Source organism: Quercus lobata, chromosome 4 (genome assembly GCF_001633185.2).
Source record: "Quercus lobata isolate SW786 chromosome 4, ValleyOak3.0 Primary Assembly, whole genome shotgun sequence".
In the NCBI taxonomy this organism is placed as follows: domain Eukaryota; kingdom Viridiplantae; phylum Streptophyta; class Magnoliopsida; order Fagales; family Fagaceae; genus Quercus; species Quercus lobata.
The window spans coordinates 9,978,344-9,994,035 of NC_044907.1; the positions used below are offsets into that span (position 1 = coordinate 9,978,344).

A 15,692-nucleotide genomic window follows, 5' to 3' on the forward strand; every position below is an offset into this window, starting at 1 on the left:
AAGACCCCTGAATAGTGTTACCTTGGTCACTGCAACTCACAAAGAACTGGTAAGGGCGTCTGATGGGATAGGTACTCAAGTGGGGGTTTGGATGATCAACAAGTGTAGGGCCCAGATGATAAAAGAGGGCCTATATAATATGTAAGAGTCCCTTAGAAGAAGGGGACGAAAAAAGAGGGGAGAGAAGAGAGAAAAGCAAGGATTCATTGTATGAATGCATGGCCATGAATAAAACTTCCACTTTCACATCCATTTTCTTGATTCACGTTTCTACATCTGCTAAGAACATGCAACGAACCGTCTAAGTCAACTGGAACCGAGTTCTTCAGTCTATACTCTACAAAATTCATTGTGTGGGACTTCTTGGGCCAGAGCCTGACCGTCCAGGACCGGGTTAACCAAAATCATGTCCCTACAATAACCTTCAATGAAATTTCTTTTACTATATTCTAAAAATTTGACAGTTCATTTTGAATATATATTTTCATAATATGTTTAAAATGTAAATAAATTAAATAAATTCATTGTATTTCATAAAAAATAAAAAGAAAATTCAATTAAGTATATAAAAATAGGCTAATCATTTGCCTTCTTATTTTTTAAAACTACAATTTAAGCTAAAAATCTTAAGGCTCACTTGGTTGGCGCCTCCTCATGTTTCCAAAATATACAAGGTTCAAATTTTAGCTCTCCAATATAACTATCAAATTATTGAAGGAAAAGAAAAAACAAAAATTTAAGAAGTAATCAAGAGCCAAGTTCTCAATAAAATCAAAGATCGAAGGTGGTCTACTTGGATCCCAATACATCCAATGAAAAATATCCCAACAATTATAAAACGCTAAATTAAACATTCAGGAACGACATTCTATACTCTATTTCTAAAATATATTTTTTTGCAAAATATTTCTAAAATATTCTAGCATCCTTGCATCATATACCTTTCACTGTCCTAAGCATGCTCCAGTTAATTTCAAAAGCTAGAAATATAAATTTCCACACCTCAATTGCCACTAGCTAGATACTGAAGCAAACAAGTATGCGATTAGTTAAAAGCTAGTTGTTATGTGAAAGTTCAAGAACTCTAGTTAAGTGTTTCTTTATTGTTTTGATTACTTCTTTTGCTTTCTCAAATGGTGGTCTGGCTGTGTGTTCTTCGTGGTTGCAAAGATGATATTAAGAATAAAGTTACATAAAGAATGAAGGGTGCCAAGCTCCTCGGCTTTCTTTCTCAAAAAAAAAAAAAAAAAAGAAAGAAAGAAAGAAAGAAAGAAGAAGCTCCTCGGCTTTATTGATCGAAAGGAATTGTATAAATAAGAGCATTCACGTCAATTTTCTCAAATATTTAGTTAAATTAATCCAAAAAATTATATTTTTGTTAATTTAACTATCTGTTATTTTCATTCACATGTATCAGCCTTAATATTTTATCAACATTGAAATTTAATGTAGTGAGGATAGAGGTTCAATACATGTAGGGTTGAAACTATCCTCTTTAAAAACTTTAGTTAATTTAGTGAAACTGATACACACTTATTTTGATTGAACTTAGATAAATTTTTACAAAAATATTAAATTGATGAAACTAATGTGAATGCAAAGATAACAAAAGTGCAAAACAAAGCTCCCTTTAAAAATCAGAATGATTGCTTTATTGGTAGCTTTATTAGTGCTCAACACTTTGGAAAGCAACCATAAATAATAACATGGTGGTAGATTAATTGGTTTGCTTTATTCATTGGGTGGAACTCTGCTCAAGACTTTTGCTTCCATTTCATATGGAATCCACCGCTCTACCAAAGAAATTCAAATGATCAATGTCGGTACTCGGTAGGAAGTTTCGAGCATAATTTGCATCAGTGGATGTTAGGAAGTTTCAATTAATTGGACTCTAATTAAAATATACTCTCGTGTAAAGTGGCATCTAAAATGAAGATTCAAATGCTCCAATTTAATTAATGGTGCCTCTTACGTGGAATTGATGAGGCTAGTCTTAGAATAATTAACCGAGATAATATATAAAAGGAAGAAAAAATGGTTGCCTTGACAAGCTAGATAATAGTAATGTAACCAACCCTAATATCAAATTATTATTTTTAGTTTATTGACAATATAAACAATCTATTCGTACTAAAATTTATAGATTTGTGAATGATTAAACAATTTTTAATCATGGTTTTACTATTTATATTAAAAAAATAATAAGTTAATTAAACAAGTTGTGAAAAAGCTTGAGTTTGTTTAATAAGCAAGTGGACCAAACTTGAATATATATAATCTTGTTTTGTGATAAAGTTCTAGCTTGGCTCATGTTCAAAATAAAATTAAATAATGAACAAATTTGAACTTTAAATATTTGGCTTGATTCGACTCGTTTACAACCCTAATAGAAGATCACAAGTTAGCTTTAAAGCTCTAAACAGATATAGCTTGGTACACATTAAAAGAAGAAGAAATAGTAAGGCACACCGCACATGCACTAGCAAGATTAACTAAAGATTTATAGAGGGGATGAAAACATGGGCTGCTAGCTGCTCTAGTAAAGCGTATTATGGCTTCATTTAGCCATGGTTTGAGTAATAAAATATCTATATTGACTCTTTAAAAAAAAAAAAAAAGTGCTCAAATTTTATGTCCTTTTTTATTAAAAAAATTAAACCACTTTTTGGTCAATTAAAACTACTTTAAGCTCATTTAGAAGTGTCTCCAATCCATTTAAAATTAACTAAATTTCCTCAACAAAATTTATTATTAAGGCTTCGTTTGGGAGTTTATAAAGGAATGTAATGGAATTATTATAATAGAGTGGAAATGAATAGTGTAAGGACTCAATTTATAACGACCCTAAAATGATGTTGGGTTCGTATGGTAAAAGGCCCAAACAATATAATTTGTAGAGCGTGGGTTTGAAAGGTTAGGGCTTGGTCACCGGACGGTAGTTAATCAGGGTTTCCATAGCGATTTGCACAAGGATGAACCTGACGTGTTTAATAGTAATCTATTCCGATACGTCATGAGAGACTCCGGTCCTTCGACCTCGTCCAAGAAGCTTCATGTCCTTATTATTCTCCTTTTTTTTAGGACTCCATGGTCTGGAAGCCCCCCTTTTGGTGCATAAGTCTTCACATTATATAGCCCTTCTCGGTTGATCCTGACCCTCCACCTGTTGATCAGGCAGGTACCTATTCAAATACATGTCCCATCAGCCGCCTCCCCTGCTTTTTGTTAGTTGCAATGACTGAAGCCACACTGTTCAGGAGTTTTTTCCCATTAATACGGCCAGGACGTTTGTGGGCATATTCAGTGCGGATGTGACATATTTACCTTGAACCACCCCCACTCCGTACCCCCATGTGGGTCCCATTCTACTCGCCTCTTCTTCTGGGGGCATTTTGGAGGCAACCTTCGACAAGATGTCACTTTTCCCTTTGAAGTCTTGGGATGCCAAGGACAGGGTCATACTCAGCTGCGTCTCTAGGCTATTTGGTCTTTCACCACTTGTCCTTGGCAACTACTCTCCTCTGCATGGGCCCTAGGCCTTAGTGGAAAGTGGGCCGGATCATAAGTTCTCTAGCCCCACAATAGCCCCTCAAAATCCTGCTGTTCGGATCCTCGGCCGGATAAGAGGGTTTTGATGACATCATGCCTTTGTCAAAACTTGTCAATCCTTGTCACCTATCGATTCCCGAGACTCTTCGTCTGCCCGAGACAGGGATAGTGCCCTAGCGGGTTTAAAGGGCGCCCAAATGCAAGCCGAGGAACAGACAAAGCGCCTACTCGCTACCAAGGAGCAGCTGCAGATAGCTAAGGAGCAGATCAGTGACTTGAAGAAGAAACTGATCATGGCAGATAACGCTAAGGGCGTGGCGGAGTATGCCCGAGACGAAGCCGTGAGGGCCAAGCAGGAGGCTGAGTTTGCCAGAAACGAGGCCGAAGCTACTAGGGACAAGGCCGAGGAGGAGGGTTATGAGACGGGGGTGGCTGAAACCCAGGCCTCCCTTAAAGCTCAAATTCCTGCAATATGCAGACTATACTGCTCCAGGTTTGGGAAGAGGCCTTAAAACGAGCTGGGGTGGGTGCTTCGTCTGACTTGTGGAAGGCGGAGAGCATATTTTACCCTCCAGCCATCCGCGAGACTGCCTCCTCCAACTCCGAGGCTATGTGCGATCCACAGGAGGCCAATGCTGTTCAGTCAGAAGTTGCTCTGGTCATCGTCCCCTCCGGGGAGTCGACTGATAGAGGAGAGCCTCTTGATGCGACAGAAGCACCTAGAGGTCTGAATCCCGAGATGCCCAAGGAAGGTGCTGAGCCGACGGTCAGTGCTCAGATTCCTGGTGTCGAGGAGCCAGCCATCCTTGCCCAGCCCCTGCAGGCAATTCCCCTCGTTGAGGTCCCCAAGAGCACCGACACTGATCCTGCTCAGCCTTCCCCAGAAGGGGCTGTCCTCCAGAGCGTCGAAGCTAGTCCTGATCTGCCTTCCCAGGATGTGGTCGACACAAAATTGAAGAAGTAGAAGCCCCGGCCAGCCTCCGTATTTGTTTTTAGTTTAATTATTACCTAGTTTCCCTTTTATTTTGAAAACTTTATAGTTTGCTTGTAGTTGAACCTGTTGAACACATATATGAAATTCTTTTCTTCTTCTTTCCTTTGGATTACACGTTAGTTGCCCTCGTCGATACTTACCATTGTTACGGACCTTATGATTTTTGAACTAGTTATCTTAATATGTATGAATGGTTGTGCATATGATATATTTAGGATCATGTTTCGGAATGCTAGCTCACCTGCACCCATAAGGCATTGAACTCATGTTTGAACCTACTTCAGTGGAGATATAGGCATCATCCGAGATGTCATATGTGTTGTTAGGACCAACTTGGTATCCAGATTTCCTTTAAGTAGTTGGTTTCCTCATAGGTTTGAGTCCGAGGACCATACAATACCTTGGTTCTGACCAAAACTTAGATATTTCTTTAAGTAGTTGGTTTCCTCATAGGTTTGAGTCCGAGGACCATGCAATACCTTGGTTCTGTCCAAAACTTAGATATTTCTTTAAGTAGTTGGTTTCCCCATAGGTTTGAGTCCGAGGACCATGCAATACCTTGGTTCTGTCCAAAACTTAGCTTTTTAAGTAGTCGGTTTCCCTATAGGTTTGAGTCCGAGGACCGTGCAATACCTTGGTTCTGTCAAAAACTTAGCTTTTTAAGTAGTCGATTTCCCCATAGGTTTGAGTCCGAGGACCATACAATACCTTGGTTCTGTCCAAAACTTAGCTTTTTAAGTAGTCGGTTTCCCCATAAGTTTGAGTCCGAGGACCATACAATACCTTGGTTCTGTCCAAAACTTAGCTTTTTAAGTAGTTGGTTTCCCCATAGGTTTGAGTCCGAGGACCATACAATACCTTGGTTCTGTCCAAAACTTAGCTTTTTAAATAGTTGGGGGGATTAGCCCCTCGGCCAAAGTGTGGGACATTGGTTTGGGGGGATTAGCCCCTCGGCCAAGCCCCTAGAACCATCCGCGCTACTGACGCTTCGAAGCATAGCCCTTAATGGAAAAGCGTAGCCCCTAATGAAACTTTATGTTAGGGCACTACAACGGGCTGTTGGAAGTGATGGGGGGACTTTCTCGACCCACCGCCTGTGCCAACACACAAGCCTCCCCACAGACGGTGTCAATTGTAAGGACTCAATTTGTAACGACTCCAAAATGATGTTGGGTTCGTATGGTAAAATGCCCAAACAATATAATTTGTAGAGCGTGGGTTTGAAAGGCTAGGCCTTAATCACCAGACGGTTGTTAATTAGGGTTTCCATAGCGATTTGCACAAGGATGAACCTGACTTGTTTAATAGTAATCTATTCTGGTACGTCATGAGAGACTCCGGTCCTTCGACCACGTCCAAGGAGCTTCATGTCCTTATTATTCTCCTTTTTTTTTAGGACTCCATGGTCTGGAAGCCCCCCTTTTGGTGCATAAGTCTTCACATTATATAGCCCTTCTCGGTTGATCCTGACCCTCCACCTGTTGATCAGGCAGGTACCTATTCAAATACATGTCCCATCAGCCGCCTCCCCTGCTTTTTGTTAGTTGCAATGACCGAAGCCACACTGTTCAGGAGTCTTTTCCCATTAATACGGCCAGGACATTTGTGGACGCATTCAGTGCGGAGGTGACGTATTTACCTTGAACCACCTCCACTTCGTACCCCCATGTGGGTCCCATTCTACTCACCTCTTCTTCTAGGAGCATTTTGGAGGCAACCTTCGACGAGATGTCACTCTTCCCTTTGAAGTCTTGGGATGCCGAGGACAGGGTCATCCTCGGCTGCGTCTCTAGGCTATTTGGTCTTTCATCACTTGTCCTCGGCAACTACTCTCCTCGGCACGGGCCCTAGGCCCTAGTGGAAAGTGGGTCGGGTCATAAGTTCTCTGGACCCACAAATAGAATGGAATGTATTGAATGTATTTTTTTTTTTTTTTTTTTTTTTGAGAATCATGTATTGAATGTATTTAAGCAAGGGAAATGAATGGAAAATAAATTAATGAAATTAAATTAAATAACATTTTTTGGGAGTAACATTGAAGGAAATGAATTGAATTATTTTATGATAATATTACTATTAGAGGCACAATAAACACCAAAAAATCTCTCACATGAGATGTTCCAAAAATAAAAAAATTTGGCATTGATAAACAGTACCGTATAGACACAAATGCTATAAAAAAATTATTCTAGTTTTTTTTATCTCCTCCCACCTACTTTTCACTCTTCTCTCGCATTTGCTTTTTCTCAATCAAACTTTCTTCCTCTCTTCTTCTCACTCTCACCCAACATCTCCTCTCTTCCTCTCTCACTCACACTCTCAGCCTTACCACGCCTCCACCTTGCCACGCCAGCCACTTAGCCACACCACGCCACAAGAGTTTCAAATGGTTCAAGATGACACATTAATTTTGTGATTCCAAAAGAGTTTGATGTGGTGGAATGCAAGGTTTTTTTTTTTTTTTTTTTTTTTTCCCCCTAGGGTGGTTTCAAACTTAAAGCAAATGTTACCAGTCAATCTTCTAATCCTTCAACACTTTAAAACTTGAGTTCAAGTTTTCTCCAACTAAAGCTTATGAAATTTCGCCTTAATAAAAATGAGTGATAAGGTTCAAACCAAGGGTTAGGTGAGAAAATAATTATTTTAGATTTACAGGGAGGTTTGCTTAAAATCTAAAGACTGATCAGCATGGAAGGCTAGGTTAAATTCAAGGAAGGCCAACCAAACTAGGCAAGTTCTTGATATTGTTCTAAAAAGGATTCATTTTCATGGTATATTCATTTTCATTTTCATGGTAACCAAACTAGTGGTACTCTTTCTCATTGGTTCATGCCTTATAAGGTAGAATGAGGGAAGTCATCCTTCCAATGTGGGACAAAAAGAATTCAAGACCAAACTAGTGGTACTCTTTCTCGTTGGTTTATGCCTTATAAGGTAGAAGGAGGGAAGTCATCCTTCCAATGTGGGACAAAAAGAATTCAAGGCAAGGCAATCAAGCCACAAAGCCAAAGCCAAAGCCAAAGCCAAGAATTCTTAAGTACCTACAACAATTTTTTTTTTCTAATTTTATCCAAAAAAATAACCAACCTAGTGGTACTCTTTCTCATTTGTTCATGCCTTATAAGGTAGAAGGAAGGAAGTCATCCTTCCAATGTGGGACAAAAAGAATTCAAGGCAAAGGCAAGACAAGGCAATCAAGCCACAAAGCCAAAGCCAAAGTCAAGAATTCTTAAGTACCTACAACAATTTTTTTTTCTAATTTTATCCAAAAATTTTTTTGGTAAATCTGTGTAAACAATAATTATCTAAAAAGAAGTCACGTGTGAAGAGAAAGATTTTGCTATTGAATACATTTTTTTTTTTTTTACGTGTAGTATTTTTTTTTTCTTTTTACACAAAGTAATATAATTTAATTTTTTTTAAAAAATGAATAGATGAAGATTGTCGTTTGTTGTTGTTGTTGTTGTTGTTGTTGTTGTTTTTTTTTTTTTTTTTTTTTTACGTGTACTGTGTTTTTTTTACAAGTAATAATATAATTTAAATAAAAAAATGATTAGATAAAGAGTTTGAGTTGTGATCAAATTAAAATTTTTTATCAACTTATAAATTATAATAATATAAGAATTAGATGAAGAGTTTGGATTGTAATCAAATTAAGATTTTTATGAATTTAGAAATTATAGGAAAAGAAGATAAGTACAAAAAAAAATTATATTTATTTTTTTAAAATTCTAAAAAAATTTCTGCAATTTAGTGCAGCCACTTGGCGCAACCACGACTTCTAAACTCAACTTTTATTATATAGTATATGATATAATTATATCAGTATGTTACATTTGGAAATCTAAACCTAAAAATATATTTATTTTATTTTAGATTTTTTTGATAGTGATATCTAATCTAATCTAATCTAATACTATATATAATAGCAGAAGCCTTTAACCATGTGCTGACACGTATGTAAAAATATCTATCTGAAAAACTGACACGTATAAAGTTAAAACTTAAAAAAATCTAGACGGTGTGTTTGGAGTGCCTCATCTTCAGACAGTAACCCGCTTATTTTAAAAAAAAAAAAAAAAACGCACGTATAGAGTTTAAGAAAGTACTGACACGTTAGGAAAAAATGCCACTTAAAATGCTGCCACGTTTACAATTTTTCCAAATACTGTACGGTGCGATAAGTTATATTCTTTCACAATTTTAACCCCGTTTGATAGTTTGTTAGTATATAAAACAAAACAAAAAAACCGGTTAAAATACAATTAGCCTTGCGATATAGAGATAGAGAAGGAAAAAGGAAAAATGAAAAAAAGATTGCTACGCGGAGATGAGAAGGAGACAGAGTTCGTACAGCCGGCCGGCTATCACCATCATTTTCCCACCACCGTCCGTCCCGTGTCAGACTTAGACCACCGGAACCGGCACCGATAACCTAAAGGTGCACGCAGGATTTGAGATACGGACATAGAGAGACATGAAAAACTGACACGTATAAAGTTAAAACTTAAAAAAATCTAGACGGTGTGTTTGGAGTGCCTCATCTTCAGACAGTAACCCGCTTATTTTAAAAAAAAAAAAAAAAACGCACGTATAGAGTTTAAGAAAGTACTGACACGTTAGGAAAAAATGCCACTTAAAATGCTGCCACGTTTACAATTTTTCCAAATACTGTACGGTGCGATAAGTTATATTCTTTCACAATTTTAACCCCGTTTGATAGTTTGTTAGTATATAAAACAAAACAAAAAAACCGGTTAAAATACAATTAGCCTTGCGATATAGAGATAGAGAAGGAAAAAGGAAAAATGAAAAAAAGATTGCTACGCGGAGATGAGAAGGAGACAGAGTTCGTACAGCCGGCCGGCTATCACCATCATTTTCCCACCACCGTCCGTCCCGTGTCAGACTTAGACCACCGGAACCGGCACCGATAACCTAAAGGTGCACGCAGGATTTGAGATACGGACATAGAGAGACATGAAAAACTGACACGTATAAAGTTAAAACTTAAAAAAATCTAGACGGTGTGTTTGGAGTGCCTCATCTTCAGACAGTAACCCGCTTATTTAAAAAAAAAAAAAAACGCACGTATAGAGTTTAAGAAAGTACTGACACGTTAGGAAAAAATGTCACTTAAAATGCTGCCACGTTTACAATTTTTCAAAATACTGTACGGTGCGATAAGTTATATTCTTTCACAATTTTAACCCCGTTTGATAGTTTGTCAGTATATAAAACAAAACAAAAAAACCGGTTAAAATACAATTAGCCTTGCGATATAGAGACAGAGAAGGAAAAAGGAAAAATGAAAAAAAGATTGCTACACGGAGATGAGAAGGAGACAGAGTTCGTACAGCCGGCCGGCTATCACCATCATTTTCCCACCACCGTCCGTCCCGTGTCAGACTTAGACCACCGGAACCGGCACCGATAACCTAAAGGTGCACGCAGGATTTGAGATACGGACATAGAGAGAGAACCACCACTGGTAAGTTTTTTTTTTTTTTTTTTTGGTTCTTTCTTATTAGATCTGGGTATGAAATATGAATTGGTTTTGAGAAATTTGGTTGGATTGATTTGTATTTAGGTATTTGGGTTTCATTAGGTTTTGATTTGATTTAGTTTCTCAGAATACTAAAAACTTTTGGGAGTATTTGGATTCAATTAATTTTGTGTTTGATTTTGGTTTAGTTTTAGCGTATTTACAATTGGCTTTGGATAATCAAGGTTTAGAGGCCAAAAGTCCGAGAACGGTAGAGAGAGAGTCGGTTAGTCACAGAGTTCAGAGAGATCGACGGATTGGATTTTTTTTTGGAAGAAGAGGAAGAATAATAATTAGACTGTTAAGTTAATGCACCATGGATGGAGAAAGGGGCACCACCACAAGTTCTGTCATCACCGTAAGCCTCCACCCACTATCAGACTACCGGAGTCGCTTCCTGTAAAGTTTTGCTTTAAACTAAAAAATTAAGGGTTTTTGGTTTTTATTTGGAGAATCAATTGGGGGTTAATTATGATTTAGATTAGTATTTTGGGTAAGGTTTGGTTTTGATTAAGGGATTTTGGTTAGAAGAAGTTTTGTTTTTAGGGTATTTGGCTTGGCTCAATGTTTTGGGTATTTAGAATCGATTTTGACTATTTGGGTTGCTTTGATTTTGAGTTCACATAAAATGAAGATTTGCTTTGTTACTCAAAGAACAAACCTTTGAGTAACCAAAACTACACTAAAGTTTTATTTTAAATTTTAAAGCTTTTGAATTTGTTGTTTCTGAATGGTCCCTTTTTTAAAGCCATTGGAACTATGCAGATTAATCTTGAACCACTGTAAGTATTGTTAAGAATGTACCTTCATTTGAAATTGAAATTGAAAAGAGAGAAATAAATTAGAGAAGAAGATAACTATTTGAAGTGGTAATTCTGGATCTAACTCTATCCAAGTTGCATTGGCAAGTGTATCTGCTGTATAGATATAGTTGTATTCCTATCTTATTGTAGAGAAACTTAGTACAAATTATATTTACTATGATTGATTGCACCAGTTTCATTTAACAGCTCCTTATGGTGATTGTTAGGAAACATTATCTAGGACATTAGGTGAACTTCCCTGTTCATTATATGCATGTACATTTTAAAAGCGAAAGGCTACACCAGGTTTGGGAATCTTAATACACCGTTAAGACCAATGTAAAATAAAGCAGAAGGGGTACCTTGACCGTTAGTTTTCACACCAACGCCAACCTTAGACTGCCAGAACCATAGGCAAACACACCATTAGATCTTCGAAACCTCCACCAGGAAAGTTTTTTATTTTTACCCTTTTTAGATTTGGGTTAAAATATGACTTAGTTTTGGACATATTGATGGATTTGTATAGGTTTAGGTATTTGTGTTAGATTCAGTTTTGTTCTGGATTTTGGTCTTCTTGGTTGGTACTGTTATGGTTTCATGGTGAGATTTGATAATTTGGGCAAATCTTAATTCTCAAATGATGGCCTTATTGGAATTTTGTATTTTGATATGATACTATGATGTGGGAATTCTATTTTGAATGACAATGAGCTTAATAATCTCATATTGAATTCGTTATATCATTTTTTATTTTATTTTATAGGCTGAGCTGGTAGCTATTCTTTGATGATAACTTGATATTATCCTACCAACTGATGTGAATGCTTAGGGTGTGTATGTGTGTATGTATCTATATCTATCACACACACATTGAATCCCTATTTTTACTAGAAATTAAAAGTTACTGTTTGTCTCATGTATGCAACACTATTCATTCTAAATAAAGAGTTTAGATTTATAAAGAATATGATTATTATACATAAAAAGGGAATTTTATAAGGCACCATTGCATCATTGTTTTGCCCTATATATATGAATAACTATGACAGGGTGTTGCACTAATAAATGATAATCTTAGTTGGCCCTCACCATTCTTTTACTATATATACATATGTTCTTCTGTTTTTGTTTTTTTTGTTTTTTTTTTTTTTTCCCAGTTGGTTGATGAGGAAGGGGATGAAATCTTGATTTTGATCTGAATTTGGTTTATTGTCCAGATGATGGCACTTACACTATGAAAAAAGTTATGATTCAGAATACTAAACAATTGGAGTTGGTAAGGGAGGAGATCCGTGTTTCCTCATTGTTCAGTCATCCCAATCTGTTTCCACTTCTTGGTCATGCTATCATTTCTGTTAAGGTAATCAGTCAAAGTGGTTATTCCTATCTAATTTACAATTGTTATTCATATATTTTTCTTAATATAAAACTTGACACTTACAGAATTGTTACATGACTGTTGCTTTGGTTGGACTACTTTAGTATAAAATTGATGGTATCAAACCATAGTTTTGGCTTTGACTTTGGTCACTAAGCCACAAGAAGTTGAAACATTCCATTTAAACACAAGGAAATGTGGTAAACACATTGGCAGTTATTATTGTTGGGGTTGCAATGTTGCGTACCTTGAAGTTCAAGAGCATGAAGTCTTGCCATGTGTGCAACTTAGCTGTCATTTCTCCTTCTGCTTGGTATTCTTCATAAAATGGTTGTTCTTTCTTCTTACGTTCCAATTTTCTTTCCCATTAATACCTCTCTCTCTCTCTCTCTCTCTCTCGCCCCTTACAGATAATCACTACTAAAGAAGAAAGAAAACAAGAACTTGACGGCTAAATTAGAGACTATCACAGATACAAAAGAAGCAATCTTCAAAGGCCATGCCTGACTTGCTTTAAATTGAAGGTCAATGATTCTTCTTTCAAATTCGAACGTGTCACCATATTTATGCAATTGTTTTATCCCTTCATTTGCATATTTCATTTGGAAGATCAGCTTTATAAAAAGAAAAAATGGTTGCAGGTCACGTGTTTAATGGAATTCTCTTAGACGTGATTTGTAATCCTTTGACTCATTTTTTTTTCTCATCTCAGATTCATTCCCACTCCGTCTCTTACTATCTCTCTCCTTCCCAGATCTGATTTTTATCTTCTAATTCAAAATAAGTTGAATATCTGCAGTGTTCTATATACATTCTTTTGGTATTTTGATTATATGTTATTGACTTATTGTTGCATGCCATATGTTAATTGAAAATTTCTTTTTGATGTGATATGTGAAATTTCATATTTTATATGGGCCGTGTTCTTCCCATTTTGTGACACTGTTTAAGGTTGATTTCCTTGAAAATTATTTTTTGGTTGGAACAAAGATTATGGTGGTTCAATTCAACTTATATCAAAGTCTTTTGACAAAATGGGTAAAAGGGATTTGGCTAATTAGTGAAAGGAATTTTTACACATTAAATTAGCCAAACAACTCATATCTTTGGTATGCGTTTATCACTTTACATGTTTAAGAGGTTCAATGCAAAATTAATGCAGAATTGCAAGGGTTAATTACAATGGATTGGTTGATTTGATATTTTTTCTCTACATATTTTTCCAATCAATATATTCTCTTCGTCAAACTTTTTTGTCATTAAACTTGCAGGAAAATTTTAGAAGGGAAAGAAGAAGAGGTGGTGGAGGAACTTTTTGTGATAGTGTGGATGTGCAATTAAAGAAATTAATGGCTTTTCAAATAACAGTACAAATTGTCTGGTGTGATGGCCAAAGAGGCTATATGTTTTGCTGCAAGAGATGTCCTTCAAGATAAACTTTGATGGAGCAATGTTTAAAGAACGAAGCACATTTGGAGTAGGAGTCTTTATACGAGATGATAATTGGTAGCTCATTGCCGCATTGAGTTACAAAGGGAAAGCAATTATGGATCTGGAGGAGGCAGAACTAGCAGCAGTTGGCCAAGCTATTAATTTTGCAATTGGAATAGGTGCAAGAGATATCATCTTAGAGGGCGATTTAGCAAGTTTTTGCAATTGGAATAGGTGCAAGAGATATCATCTTAGAGGGTGATTTAGCAAGTTTTTTTTGACAAGCTGTGATCTGAGGAATAAGATAATTCATGCTGGGAGCTGTGGTGGAGGAAGCAATATTAAGAACGAATCTGTTCAAACCATGGAAGGTAAAGCAGTTCTAGGTGAGAGGCGAATCAGCATGCGTATTTATTGGTGTGACTTGCTTATTGATTAGCTAAACACTGATGTAATGAATATGAATAGTATTTAATGCAAGTTATCTTTGATTAGTTTAAGGGAAAAAAAAAAAAAAAGACCAATACCCCAACATACTATCTCTCTCTAAAATGCTTCCAAAGAAGAAAAGTTTCAGTTGCTCCATATACTCCATGGTGGTTTTGATATGAGTATGATTCTATGTTTTCCACTTTGTATTTCATTTGTTTTGACTCTTTCTTTTTTTAAATATTATTATTGTTACCTTTTCATTGATTTATTTTCTTTTATCCTCTATGGGCAGATGCACTTCCAGTGTGGACCCTTATGATCACTATTACATTTGTAGAAGTTTTTATGTAGATATCAATTTCCAATCATTAGATTCAATCCGTATGTTGAAGAACCCTAAGCATGTAATAATTCTAATAAATTTATTGCAAAAATAGGTAGGAGGATGATTTCTAATTTACTGTCTAAAACACTGGTTCATTAACACTTCTAATACATGTTGCATTGAGTGATTTATTTTGAAAAGTTACTAATTTTCTCAAAATTTGCTATAACCTCAGTGATTTTTTCCCCTAGGGGATGTTAAAAATAAACAAATATGGGGTTTTTGGATGTCACCCTTGATGTACTCATAAAACATGATTCTGATTAATAAGTTCTTTTTTTCGGAGTTTTAATCAAAGTAAATTCTGAAATTACCTATTTGTGTCTTTCTTTTTGGCGTTTTTTCAAGTTACATTGACACTTGGTTTTTTTAAACTGAACAGAATGACTGGGATTCAAAGTTTTGAAGTCCTATAAACTATGACTTTTTTCGGTATGCATATCAATATTTGATAGCATAAGAGCATTGATAGGCTTAATCAATGAAGCAGGAACCTATGTTGCAACTCAAAATTTGTGCCATGTATCTTTCTTTTTATATTTATATATTTATTTTTCTATAGAAGTATTTTTCTATCTTGGAAGAACATTTTCTTTATTAAGCCTTCACAGGTGCCATTTTAGTTTTAGTAAACTTAACAATTTAAAATATGATTATTAGGTTCATATTCTTTTGTATATTAATCTGAACAAATTATATTTACTCTATTTTTAATAACATGTAATATAATTGAAACTAATTCCTCAAGCATTAAATCACATACGGAGTATTATGCATAGTTGTAAAGATAATTTATTACAAAATAGTTTAAAAAAAATTTACATCGTACCCGTGCATTGCACGGGAACATCAGCTAGTATTGATAATTATTCAAGTAGAGACAAAGAAGTTCATTTTGCACAACTTTCACCAAAGTGCAACTCTCTATAGTAAAAATTTAAAATATTCAAAATAATTGGGTTGAACTCAAATCCAATTTTTGGAAATGAAATTAATATATACTTCAAAGAAAAGGTTAAAAAAGAATTTGGATGAAGCTTGTATTTAAATAGCAAAAAAAAAAAAAAAAAAAAAAGCATGAAGGATGGAGGTTGGCTGTCCCCATTGGTGAAGTTGGAGTAGGCCTTTTTTTTTCTCACGTAGGTCCCCCTCGTGATGAAACTCCTCTCTAT

General features: G+C 35.8%; 1 long non-coding RNA gene across 2 annotated transcripts; it reads left to right on the top strand.

Moving 5' to 3' along the window:
- Window positions 1-9,838: 9,838 nt before the first annotated feature.
- Window positions 9,839-14,197, top strand: LOC115984184. 2 transcript variants are annotated; one of them, XR_004090420.1, is made up of 4 exons: window positions 9,839-10,034; window positions 12,112-12,254; window positions 12,683-12,796; window positions 13,544-14,197. It is a non-coding gene; the product is annotated as an uncharacterized LOC115984184 (long non-coding RNA). The 2 variants fall into 2 exon arrangements; XR_004090421.1 differs by lacking the exon at window positions 12,683-12,796.
- Window positions 14,198-15,692: the final 1,495 nt, after the last annotated feature.